The sequence below is a fragment of the Barbatula barbatula genome, assembly GCF_947034865.1.
Source record: "Barbatula barbatula genome assembly, chromosome: 25".
NCBI lineage: Eukaryota > Metazoa > Chordata > Actinopteri > Cypriniformes > Nemacheilidae > Barbatula > Barbatula barbatula.
The window spans coordinates 968,622-979,471 of NC_136788.1; positions in this window are offsets into that span (position 1 = coordinate 968,622).

Genomic DNA, 10,850 nt, shown 5'->3' on the forward strand with positions numbered 1-10,850 from the left:
GCCCACCCTAAACCCTCTTCTCAGCCTAGACGCGATAGGTGCTATACAAACTTACTAGTTTCGACAAAAGCTAGACCACGACCTGTTGAGATGAGAGAGAGTTTTTTTTTCATTTGTCTGTTAATTATTCACAGAAAATATGGGTTTTAAGTAGTTTTGTGAATGTTGTGAGAGATATGGTAGACCGGACCGCGTTAGGAAGAATATTCCACCAGGAAGGAGTTGTGAAGGAGAATGAGCAGGAAAGAAGGAAATAAAAGGCACTGCATGTTTGCTGGTTTACTGCCCTTATGAGAAGGCATTACAAGGCGCCGCTCATTTGTTGAATGCAGGGTTCTTGATAGGGTGTAGGAGTGTAGTGGGGTATGCCGCTGCAGATCCAGTGATAGTCCTGTAGGCAAACATCAGTGACTTGAATCTGATCCGGGCTTTAACCGGCAGCCAGTGGAGAGAGATGAAAAGGGTTGTAACATGAGCCTTTTTAGGCTGTTGAAAGACGAGGCATGCTGCTGCGTTTTGAACCAGCTGAAGTGGTTTGATGGCCTTTGCAGGAAGACCAACAAGGAGAGCATTGCAGTAGTCCAACCTTGAGATTACCAGGGAGTTGTGCCTCATCTCTGTGAGATAGGGTCTAACTTTTCGAATGTTGAATAAGGCATATAGGCATGACCGCGTTGTCTTTGCAATTTGATCATTGAAGGACAGTTGTTCATCAAATATGACTCAGAGGTTCCTGTCTGATTCGTGATTGTGGAATTGCCAAGGTGGATGGTGAGACCACCTTGTGTTGCACCATGGGGTGTGCCGGAAATACTATTCTGGGATAGGTATGAAGACACCTGGTTGAAAACTGCCCTTTCAAGAGTTTTAACAATAAAAGGGAGGGGAGAGACAGGTCTGTAACTGTCGGTAGAAGCGGGGTCCAATGTTGGTTTCTTAAGTAGGGGCGTGACCTGGGCCTGTTTTCATGTGAATTGAAAAGTGCCGGTGAGCAGGGAGATGTTGATGGTGTGTTAGTGCAGGTGTGAGTGTGCTGGATATGGCCTGAAGGAGATGGGAGGGGATTGGGGCAAGGGGACAGGTGGTGGGGTGGTGGGAGAGAAGTCAGGTAATTTCGGTTTCAGTCAGTGGGGCGAAAGAGGAGAGCTCAATGTTTGAAGTGAGGGTAGTGTGTACCGAGGTCTGCGGTGCTGAGAATTTTTTGCTGGTGGATGATGTTTTCTAAGTGAAAAATACAGCGAAGTCCTCAGCAGTCAAAGAGGTAGTGAAAGAGAGGCAAAGAAGAGAGTTAAAGGTCTTGAAAAGCTGATGAGTTTTAGGTGCATTGCCCACCTTGGTTGTATAAAAATATGTTTTTGCTGTGGTAACACTAGCAGAGAAAGATGAGAGTAATTACTGGTAGTCCTCTAGGACAGCAGGATTCTTGGTCTTGTGTCATTTCCTTTCAGCAGCCCTGAGTGTTCACAGAGGATGTCAGACAGCCAAGGGCAGGAGGGGGTGGCACGAGCTATCTATATCTAGACAGAACGTATGTGTAGAGCATAAGGTGCGGGTGTAGATGAGATCAAGCGGGTTTCCTGATCTGTGAGTACCGGCTGTGGCGAGGCGTGTGAGGTCAAACGAGGCAGTGAGTGTGTGTTCCCCTTTAGTTGGTTGTGAATGAAGACTGACTGGGGTTTGATCTTGAGAAGCTATCAACTCCGAGATAATTGAAAAACACCTTTGAAAAAGCACGTGCACGCCAGTCTCCGCCCCGTACATACGGGTATAAAAGGAAGATGGCGGCGGTCATTCACTTATCCTTTGTTCTTCGGAACCTGTTTTGACATATGCTGTCTAAACTTCGACTCTTCTTCGAGAGACTTCCTGCTGGATCTACGACGCAGCGCAGCGGACTTCTCCTTCTGGTGTGGATTTTCCCCTGGGCGTTTCGGCAGAGGAGCCACAGAGCTAAAAGAGCATAATTTCTGCAGCTGCGAGCATGTCTCGTAGCTGCCTCCTTGGGTGTGACAGACTCATCCCGGAGTCTGACGGCCATGATACCTGCGTCACTTGCTTGGGGCTCAAGCATGCTGAGGCAGCGTTCACTGATTCGGCATGCCTCGTCTGCGGAGGCATGGCAATCAGGATGTTGCGGTCACGGCTGGCTTCGTTCTTCACGAATGTCGCCGCCACCCTGTCTGCTTCCCAGGTGCGTCTGTCTGACACTCCGACGAGAGTGTCAGCTGTGAGCTTGCGGACCACCCATACCCCAGTACGCTCATCTGGTACGTCCCCTACGGGCGGAATGACTCCTTACAGGGATGAGGACGAGATATCTGTCATTGCATCGGACAGCTATCTGCTGGCATTGGATGCGGAGGATTTCTTGGCGCTCCTGCCTTCGGGCAGTCGAGCCCCTGAGGAAACCGATGCTGAGATGTCAGCCATGCTTTCCCGGGCAGCCGCTTGCATCGGGTTGCAATGTGTGACACCGCCTTCCCGAAACGCTCACGGTTGGATGCGTGGTTCCTGGGCCCCGGTGCCGTTCTTCCCGGAAGTGCATGAGGAGCTCACTAAATCTTGGAATGCGCCCTTTTCTGCACGTTCCAGATTGGAGAGCTCATTAGCTGTGATCTCCCTGGATGGTGGGGCGGCTAGAGGCTATGTTGCGGTTCCCCTGTGCCCGCAGACTGCTGCCACCTGGAGAGGCCAACCTAGACTTCTGTCCAGGGCATGTAAGCTTTCGTCAACCCTGGTGTCGAGGGCTTACAATGCTGCTGGACGAGCCGCTTCCGCCCTCCATGCCATGGCATTCCTCCAGGTCTTTCAGGTGAGAGTCCTGAAGGGCCTGGACGGCGGGGGGTACGGTCTCACCCGCGCAGAGCTCCTCTTATCTCGGTATGGAACTAGTTTCTGTCCATATGACAGCACGTCTCACCAGCGAGCGTGCGCAGTTGGTGCTGAACTGTCTGAGGTTGATCAAGCGTCCCTCGACCCCGCTGAAGAAAGGGTGGGGTGCGGTGTTCGAAGGGCATGCAGTTTCGGGTCGCTGGACGGTCCCCTGACTGCGGTGGCATATCAATTCACAGAGGATGTCAGACAGCCAAGGGCAGGAGGGGGTGGCACGAGCTATCTATATCTAGACAGAACGTATGTGTAGAGCATAAGGTGCGGGTGTAGATGAGATCAAGCGGGTTTCCTGATCTGTGAGTACCGGCTGTGGCGAGGCGTGTGAGGTCAAACGAGGCAGTGAGTGTGTGTTCCCCTTTAGTTGGTTGTGAATGAAGACTGACTGGGGTTTGATCTTGAGAAGCTATCAACTCCGAGATAATTGAAAAACACCTTTGAAAAAGCACGTGCACGCCAGTCTCCGCCCCGTACATACGGGTATAAAAGGAAGATGGCGGCGGTCATTCACTTATCCTTTGTTCTTCGGAACCTGTTTTGACATATGCTGTCTAAACTTCGACTCTTCTTCGAGAGACTTCCTGCTCACCAGCGAGCGTGCGCAGTTGGTGCTGAACTGTCTGAGGTTGATCAAGCGTCCCTCGACCCCGCTGAAGAAAGGGTGGGGTGCGGTGTGCGAAGGGCACGCAGTTTCGGGTCGCTGGACGGTCCCCTGACTGCGGTGGCATATCAATTGCCAAGAGTTGCTGGCCATCCGTCTGGCACTGAGGAGTCTACAGCCCCTTGTGCAGGACAAACACGTGCTAGTCCGGTCGGACAGCACGACTGCTGTGGCGTACATCAATCGCCAGGGCGGCATACGCTCACGGCAGTTGTTGCAACTCGCCCGATGCCTCCTCCTATGGAGTCAGCAGGTGTCCAAATCCCTGCGGGCCACCTTTCTCCCGGGCAACCTGAACCAGACAGCCGATGCGCTCTCTCGTCAGTGGCTTCCCCATGGAGAGTGGCGACTCCATCCCCGGGCAGTCCGGCTCATATGGGAGCGGTTCGGCCAGGCACAGGTGGACCTGTTTGTCTCCCCGGACTCCACCCATTGCCCGCTCTGGTACTCCCTGACCGAGGGTCCCCTAGGCTCGGATGCCTTAGCGCAAAGCTGGCCGTGGGACAAGCTGAAGTACGCCTTCCCCCCAGTGAGCCTCCACAGGTCCTGTGCAAGGTCAGGGAAGAGGGGCATCAGGTTCTGGTAGTGGCGCCCTATTGGCCCACCCAGACCTGGCTCTCGGATCTGGTAGATCTGGCGGCAGCTCCCCCTTGGCTAATTCCCCTGACGAAGGACCTTCTGTCACAGGGGAAGGGCACAGTTTGGCAACCCAACCCAGGCCTCTGGAACCTCCATGCCTGGCCCCTAGACGGGACGAGGAGAGCTTGAGGGGCTTGGCGGTAGCGGTCCGGGAGACCGTCTTACAGGCTGGATCCTGAGACCCCGTCCCGGCTACGTGCCCAAGGTTCCCACCACTCCCTTCAAGGACCAGGTGCCAGGAGGAAGACCCAACCTCCAACGTGTTGTGTCCGGTACGAGCATTACGTCTCTACCTGGACCGCACAAGGAGCCTTAGAGGCTCCGAGCAGCTCTTTGTTTGTTTTGGCGGACAGCACCCGGGGAGGGCTGTCTCCAAACAGAGATTGGCGCACTGGATTGTCGAGGCCATCTCGGTGGCGTACCAATCCCAAGATCGCCCGTGCCCACTGGCAGTGAGAGCCCACTCCACGCGGCACTGGCACATGGTGTCTCTCTGGCAGACATTTGAAGTTCTGCGGGTTGGGCTATGGTTCATCCCGTATGTTGAATTCCTCACTCCCGATTTCCCTGTTGGTGAATCTGTGACCTCCCCGCCGGTGGCCTTCCCACCTGGTTTTGTCCCCCTACTCAGGCTGACACCTCTCTTTTGTATGTCGTTCTCCCCACTGGTGAGACCATGTTAGTGTCTCCACATGTAACCTCCCCGCTGGGTAGGATGTGGCCTCCGTAACACACTCTTCAAGAGAAGAGCAGTGTTTCCCCAGTATTCGGCTCTGGATAGCACATCGTTAATAGAGGGGTACACCACTGTCCGTGACGACCGTTAGTACAGGCTTCTTCGTATGACCACTACTCTGTTACTGGAAGATTACGTCTCGCGGTAGCACTCTTGTGACTCGCTAGTCTGGTCAGGGTCGCGCCGCTGAAGGTCGTGATACCGCGTAGCGCTGTGGCTTGTAGATATATCCCCAGTCAGTCTCTCACAACGTCGAGAGACCGCCTGAAGGGGAACGTTACGACTGTAACCTCCGTTCCCTGAAAGAGGGAACGAGACGTTGTGTCTTCATGCCACAGTACTTCACCGAGCCACTGCAGGAGCTCTCAGGTTCCTCAGTACAAAGGGTAAGTGAATGACCACCGCCATCTTCCTTTTATACCCGTATGTACAGGGCGGAGACTGGCGTGCGCGTGCCATTCGCCAAGCCCATTGGCGTGTTTTTTAATTATCTTGGAGTTGATAGGTTCTCAAAATCAAACCCCAGTCAGTCTCTCACAACGTCTCGTTCCCTCCATCAGGGAACGGAGGTTACAGTCGTAACTGGGACGTTTTGCATATAACAAAACAATTGCGTTGCAAACCTTCTGCACTGAAGCCATAAAATAAGAAAGAAATCTGTGAATGCAAAGCACACCGTCAGATCTCTTTCAGACGTGAATCAAGATGTTGTAGGTCATGAAAGCCTTTAGTCTTTCAATAAAACAGCTGACATATCATTTCGTCTGGCACTCATATTAAACTACATCTGAAGACTCGCTGCAGATGATGATCCCTTTAGCATTTTATTCTCATGAAATAGATCGTTTGACCTCGGTACACTTGTAATATTTAAAAAACAATCCTGATGGATTAAGATGAAAATCACACTGCAGTGCATGTCAGTATTGCAAAATTATAGCACAATATATTTTATTTCATGATGACGGTAGACAAAAGCTTTTCCTGCTGGTGGTAGAGGTGCTAATTCAGCAAACCAATGCATTGTATTTGAGGAAAGCAATAAATTACTATTCTAATCATACGGGTCCGGTTTAAGAATCTGGTATCAAACACCAATCGGACATTTATCTTCCAAAACTACAGCAACTGGTCCCCTGAGTTCCCAGACTTATACAAAGTGTTGCTAAAAGCAGAACACATGCTACACAGTGAGTAAACACAAGTGAACACTAATGGCCTTATCTCAACCTTTTTGAGACATCAATTTCCAAATTGGTACATTTGCTGAGTATCAACATTTGATCTGTTTTTTATGTTATATTGTGAAGGAAATATGGGTTTATGATATTTGCAAATAGCATTTTTCAGATTTTTCTCTATTTTTCTGATTTGGAATTGTACATCAGTCTTCATATTTGTCATTGAATGGTCTTGTACAGGTAAAATTGTTATTGTCATGGAAAATGGAGCAAATTTGACTACCATTATACATTTACATATGATGTTTAAATTTAACAAGGCTGTGCACTTAGTTTTTATAATAATTGTTTCAGGTAACCTTGGCAGCCACACACGGCTCAAGTGCGGAGTACACAGTTGTTGAGGAAGAACCTTGGAAAAACAATGAATGAAAGCACACAGATCTTCGGCACCCAAAACAAGAGAGAATCATGCACATAGAACAACTGATGGGTTTTGTAGTTTATTTCTATGGTTTTTGTCCTTTTTTAACACGTTTAACTATTTGGTTGTCTGATGTAACACAAGAATGTGAAGCCTCAGGCTCACACGTGCATCTGCCTTAAATATATGAGGCAGTTACATAAACTATACATGATCCTGATAAATATAGTATATGTCATCCCAAGTCTATGTATGGTGTGGAAGGGTCAAGAAAGATAACTCAGTTTACTAGATTCATTTTCATGCCCAGCTGCTCTTTATATGAAGCTACAATGTATAAACTTGTTCACCTCTAGATCATCTTCACTATGACAACCGAACTGTCTTGCACAACGTTATTTCTAAACAAATCTTATAACCTCTATTGTCATAAGGCTGATGTGCTGTTGCTAGGATACAGCAGCAGGGATGGAGGCAACTGCACATAGATGTAAAGCACAAGCCACGTTTGGCACCTCCCCCCTCTGAGCTCTTTTATAGGATTGGGTAGGGGTGGGATTTAGTCTTTATTCTGTCAAAGAAGCACAAGAGCCATTCAAACACAATTATCATAGTTACCACGTCAGGTTTAAAAGAGCCCTGTTGTTTCAGACAGAGCTGTCATACGGACATATGCAATGCACTGCTTATTTTCCTTGTACTGCCTTGTACATGCCTGCACATGTGTACAGTTGATGGTATCTGCGTGGAAACATCTCATCGCTAAGTCCAATAGAGCTTTGAAATCCAGATGTGCTAAGACATTGCAGGACTGCTGAGGTTTGGGACACCTGCTTTGCAATCTGAAATGGGATGAATTACCCTTTTTCCACTAACTCACTCACACACACACACACACACACACACACACACACACACACACACACACACACACACACACACACACACACACACACACACACACACACACACACACACACACACACACACACACACACACACACACACACACACACACACACACACACACACACACACACACACACACACACACACACACACACACACACACACACACACACACACACACACACACACACACACACACACACACACACACACACACACACACACACACACACACACACACACACACACACACACACACACACACACACACACACACACACACACACACACACACACACACACACACACACACACACACACACACACACACACACACACACACACACACACACACACACACACACACACACACACATATTAACAGGGGGTCGAGCTGGGTTATTCGTTTTGTCCAGGACCAAAATGAAGAGCACATTCACAAGGTTTTTATAGTTTGTATACTAAATTCTGGACAAAACCAACATCAAATGATGTAGAAATATTTCTCAGGCATGTAAACGATTTAGTCGCTTTGTCAGGGACGAAACACTCCTAGTGCGGGCGGATGAAATCATTTGTATTATGGCCCTGTTTCTAAACTGGAGAGAGCTATTTTATGCTATCATTGTGAATTTATACAATTCTAAATACCTAATGCCTAATGTGTTCACTTCTGCTTCATCATACAGTAGTTGTCATTGTTGTTTACAACCCTTTTAAATGACTTTTTACCTCAACGAGAAATTGCCAAGGCTACTGTAATTACAATCTTTTTGTTTTATGCTTGGTTCAATTGCTATTAAAACAACAGCAAAGTATTCCATTGAAAGGGGGTAAATCATGGGTTATCCTGGAGATATAATGATCCAAAGCACTACCTCTGGCATCGTTAAAGCATTTACAGTTCATAATGTACCAGACTGTTCCTTAGCCCCACAATGCTGCGACTTTTTTTCATCACTGCCTTACCCACTGACATATCAGCACACACCTGTCATGTCCGCATACCTCACTATGCCAGTCAGAGATTTAGACAAAAATACATATTTTCTTTCAAATAAGCAACAAATTCGGATTGATATATAAATTACAGACACATAGAAATGTATTTGTGGATATTTTTAATTTTTGTGTAACAAGGGGCAAAACACTATTCCCTAATATTTCAAATTCGTGTTTGTTTCTAAGAACTTGCATAACCTCAGAAACGTTTTGATTTTTCAGTGTTATATCCTTTGCCAAGATAATAAATGCCATATGAAGTTAGGCTTAAGTTGCCACGTACATTATGTTGAATTGAATCAGAACATGTGGGTCATCGGCTAAACCATCGGATGTCAAGAGATACATTGAGCTTTCTTTAGATACATGGACACCAATCAGATTCCTAAACACATGAAGGTAAAGTGCCTCTGCACTTTTTGTAAATATTGTGGGTAACATACTGTACTTATTTTGTTTTTCAGTTGTAGAAACATAAATATAGTGTTTTAATGTTGTGACAAATTAACTGAAGTTTTTTTGTAATCCCTTTTTGGTAATCCGTTGTGCTGGATAAATTGAATAGTAGAGCTAAATGTTTCTTATAGAAAGATAATATATTGATTTAAGTTTAATTCTGACTAGCTGTATGTAGCTCTTTCAGAAATTCTGTATCCATTCTCGTATCTATTCTGTGCTTGGAATGTTTTCTCCCACATAAATTAATCTGTTATAGATGATACAAATGGATATTTGCGTATTAAATATGGCATCTAAAAATGGATTTTTTTAGATGGTGCTATACAATACACAAATGTTTTCAAATCTGATAGTCCAATACAGTATATATATATATATATATATATATATATATATATATATATATATATATGTTTGTGCATGTGTGTATTAAAAAACTATGTCTGACAGTTTGGTGTAACATCTTTTAAAAGCAAAAGATTTTTATATTATAAAGCATGCTGTACTAATTCTGTGTTGAGACAAATCTACAGTATCTGTAAAACTGTTTTTTTTCTCCGTTCCATGCTTCTTCGCTTGATTTTCAAGTATATTATTATATTTTAAGACATCTACGGATACTGTTTTATTTTGAGAATCATATTAATATTATATGAACCCAAGTTGAAGTTGATTCTTCTTACCTAATTGAATATTATTGAAGCCATCATTAGTTTACATTTTTTTTACATTGGTCTTACATTTAAAACCATCTGTTGTGTCATTATTTTCTCTCATCCTTTAGCGATTTTTTATGGAAAAGGGAGAGAAAATTACAGTCAAAAGGAAAGTGGTATAACATTTTTCACTTTGTCACAGCTGTGAAAATTGTTCATGCATATCATTATGTGTTGTGCCATTGGTGTACATACAGTTATTATAACTAATAAATGTTGATTCATAACTAATTAAGTCTTTTTATTGACCTTACCAAATCATTTAACGACAAATAAGGATTTTATTTGAAACAATAGTCACATGGCGGTGTATGTAATTACCATCAACATTCTTTGGTCACTTGAGTGAAATGTTTCTCATGTTATTAAAAAGATCAGATGTTTCGTTGTGTCAATTTATATTAAAAACCTAAATACAGTTTAAAAGCATCTCAGGGTAAAACCTCAAGAAGCTGCTTGATAAAAGTTATTTAGCTAATTCTAGGGTGATTTTCTTTGGTTACCGCATAATTCCTAAAGTTACATTTGCATTATTACACCATTGTTCTAGATCTCTGAAGCAGTTTATAAATGCATTCAATCAGGGCTGCCAACTCTCACACAATTGCCGGAAGACTGACGCAATTGACTGTTTTCTCACGCTCCCACGCCACACATTCATTTCTCATCCATGGTGGTACCCGCCAATTTTTTTCTGTGGTGTGTAATACAATTTGCCTGCTAACTTTTTTACTCAGTGGTCTGTCAGTGGAAATTAAGGTGGACATTGGCCAATCAAATGTAAGAAGGCGGAAGTTACCGTTTACAGGCACATTGTGTTGACCAATCCAATAAAAGACAGTTAAGGTTCCAGTGCAACACACGATATAAGTGGCTAAACAATCAATATTTTGCAACGATAGAAATGTTGAGCTAAAGGATCCACGGATGCAAACTGCAAAATGCAGTTTTAAATGGAAAATATGTCACTTACGTGATTCATGTAATGTAATTGGCAATTGTGAGCGTGACGAAACAAGATATAGTAACGGGACGTTTTTAGCAGTTTATTGATCAGTCAAGTTCTTCCACATTTAATTTAAATCTTGCTTTAGAGGAATTGTCATGTTAGATTTGAAAAGGGCCCTTCCCAATCTGTTGCTATAAAGGTTAAAGCATGCAATTCCCTAGAACATCATATGCTGTAGCATTAAAATGTGTATTCATGGAAAGGGCTACAACGTGAGAACTTTCC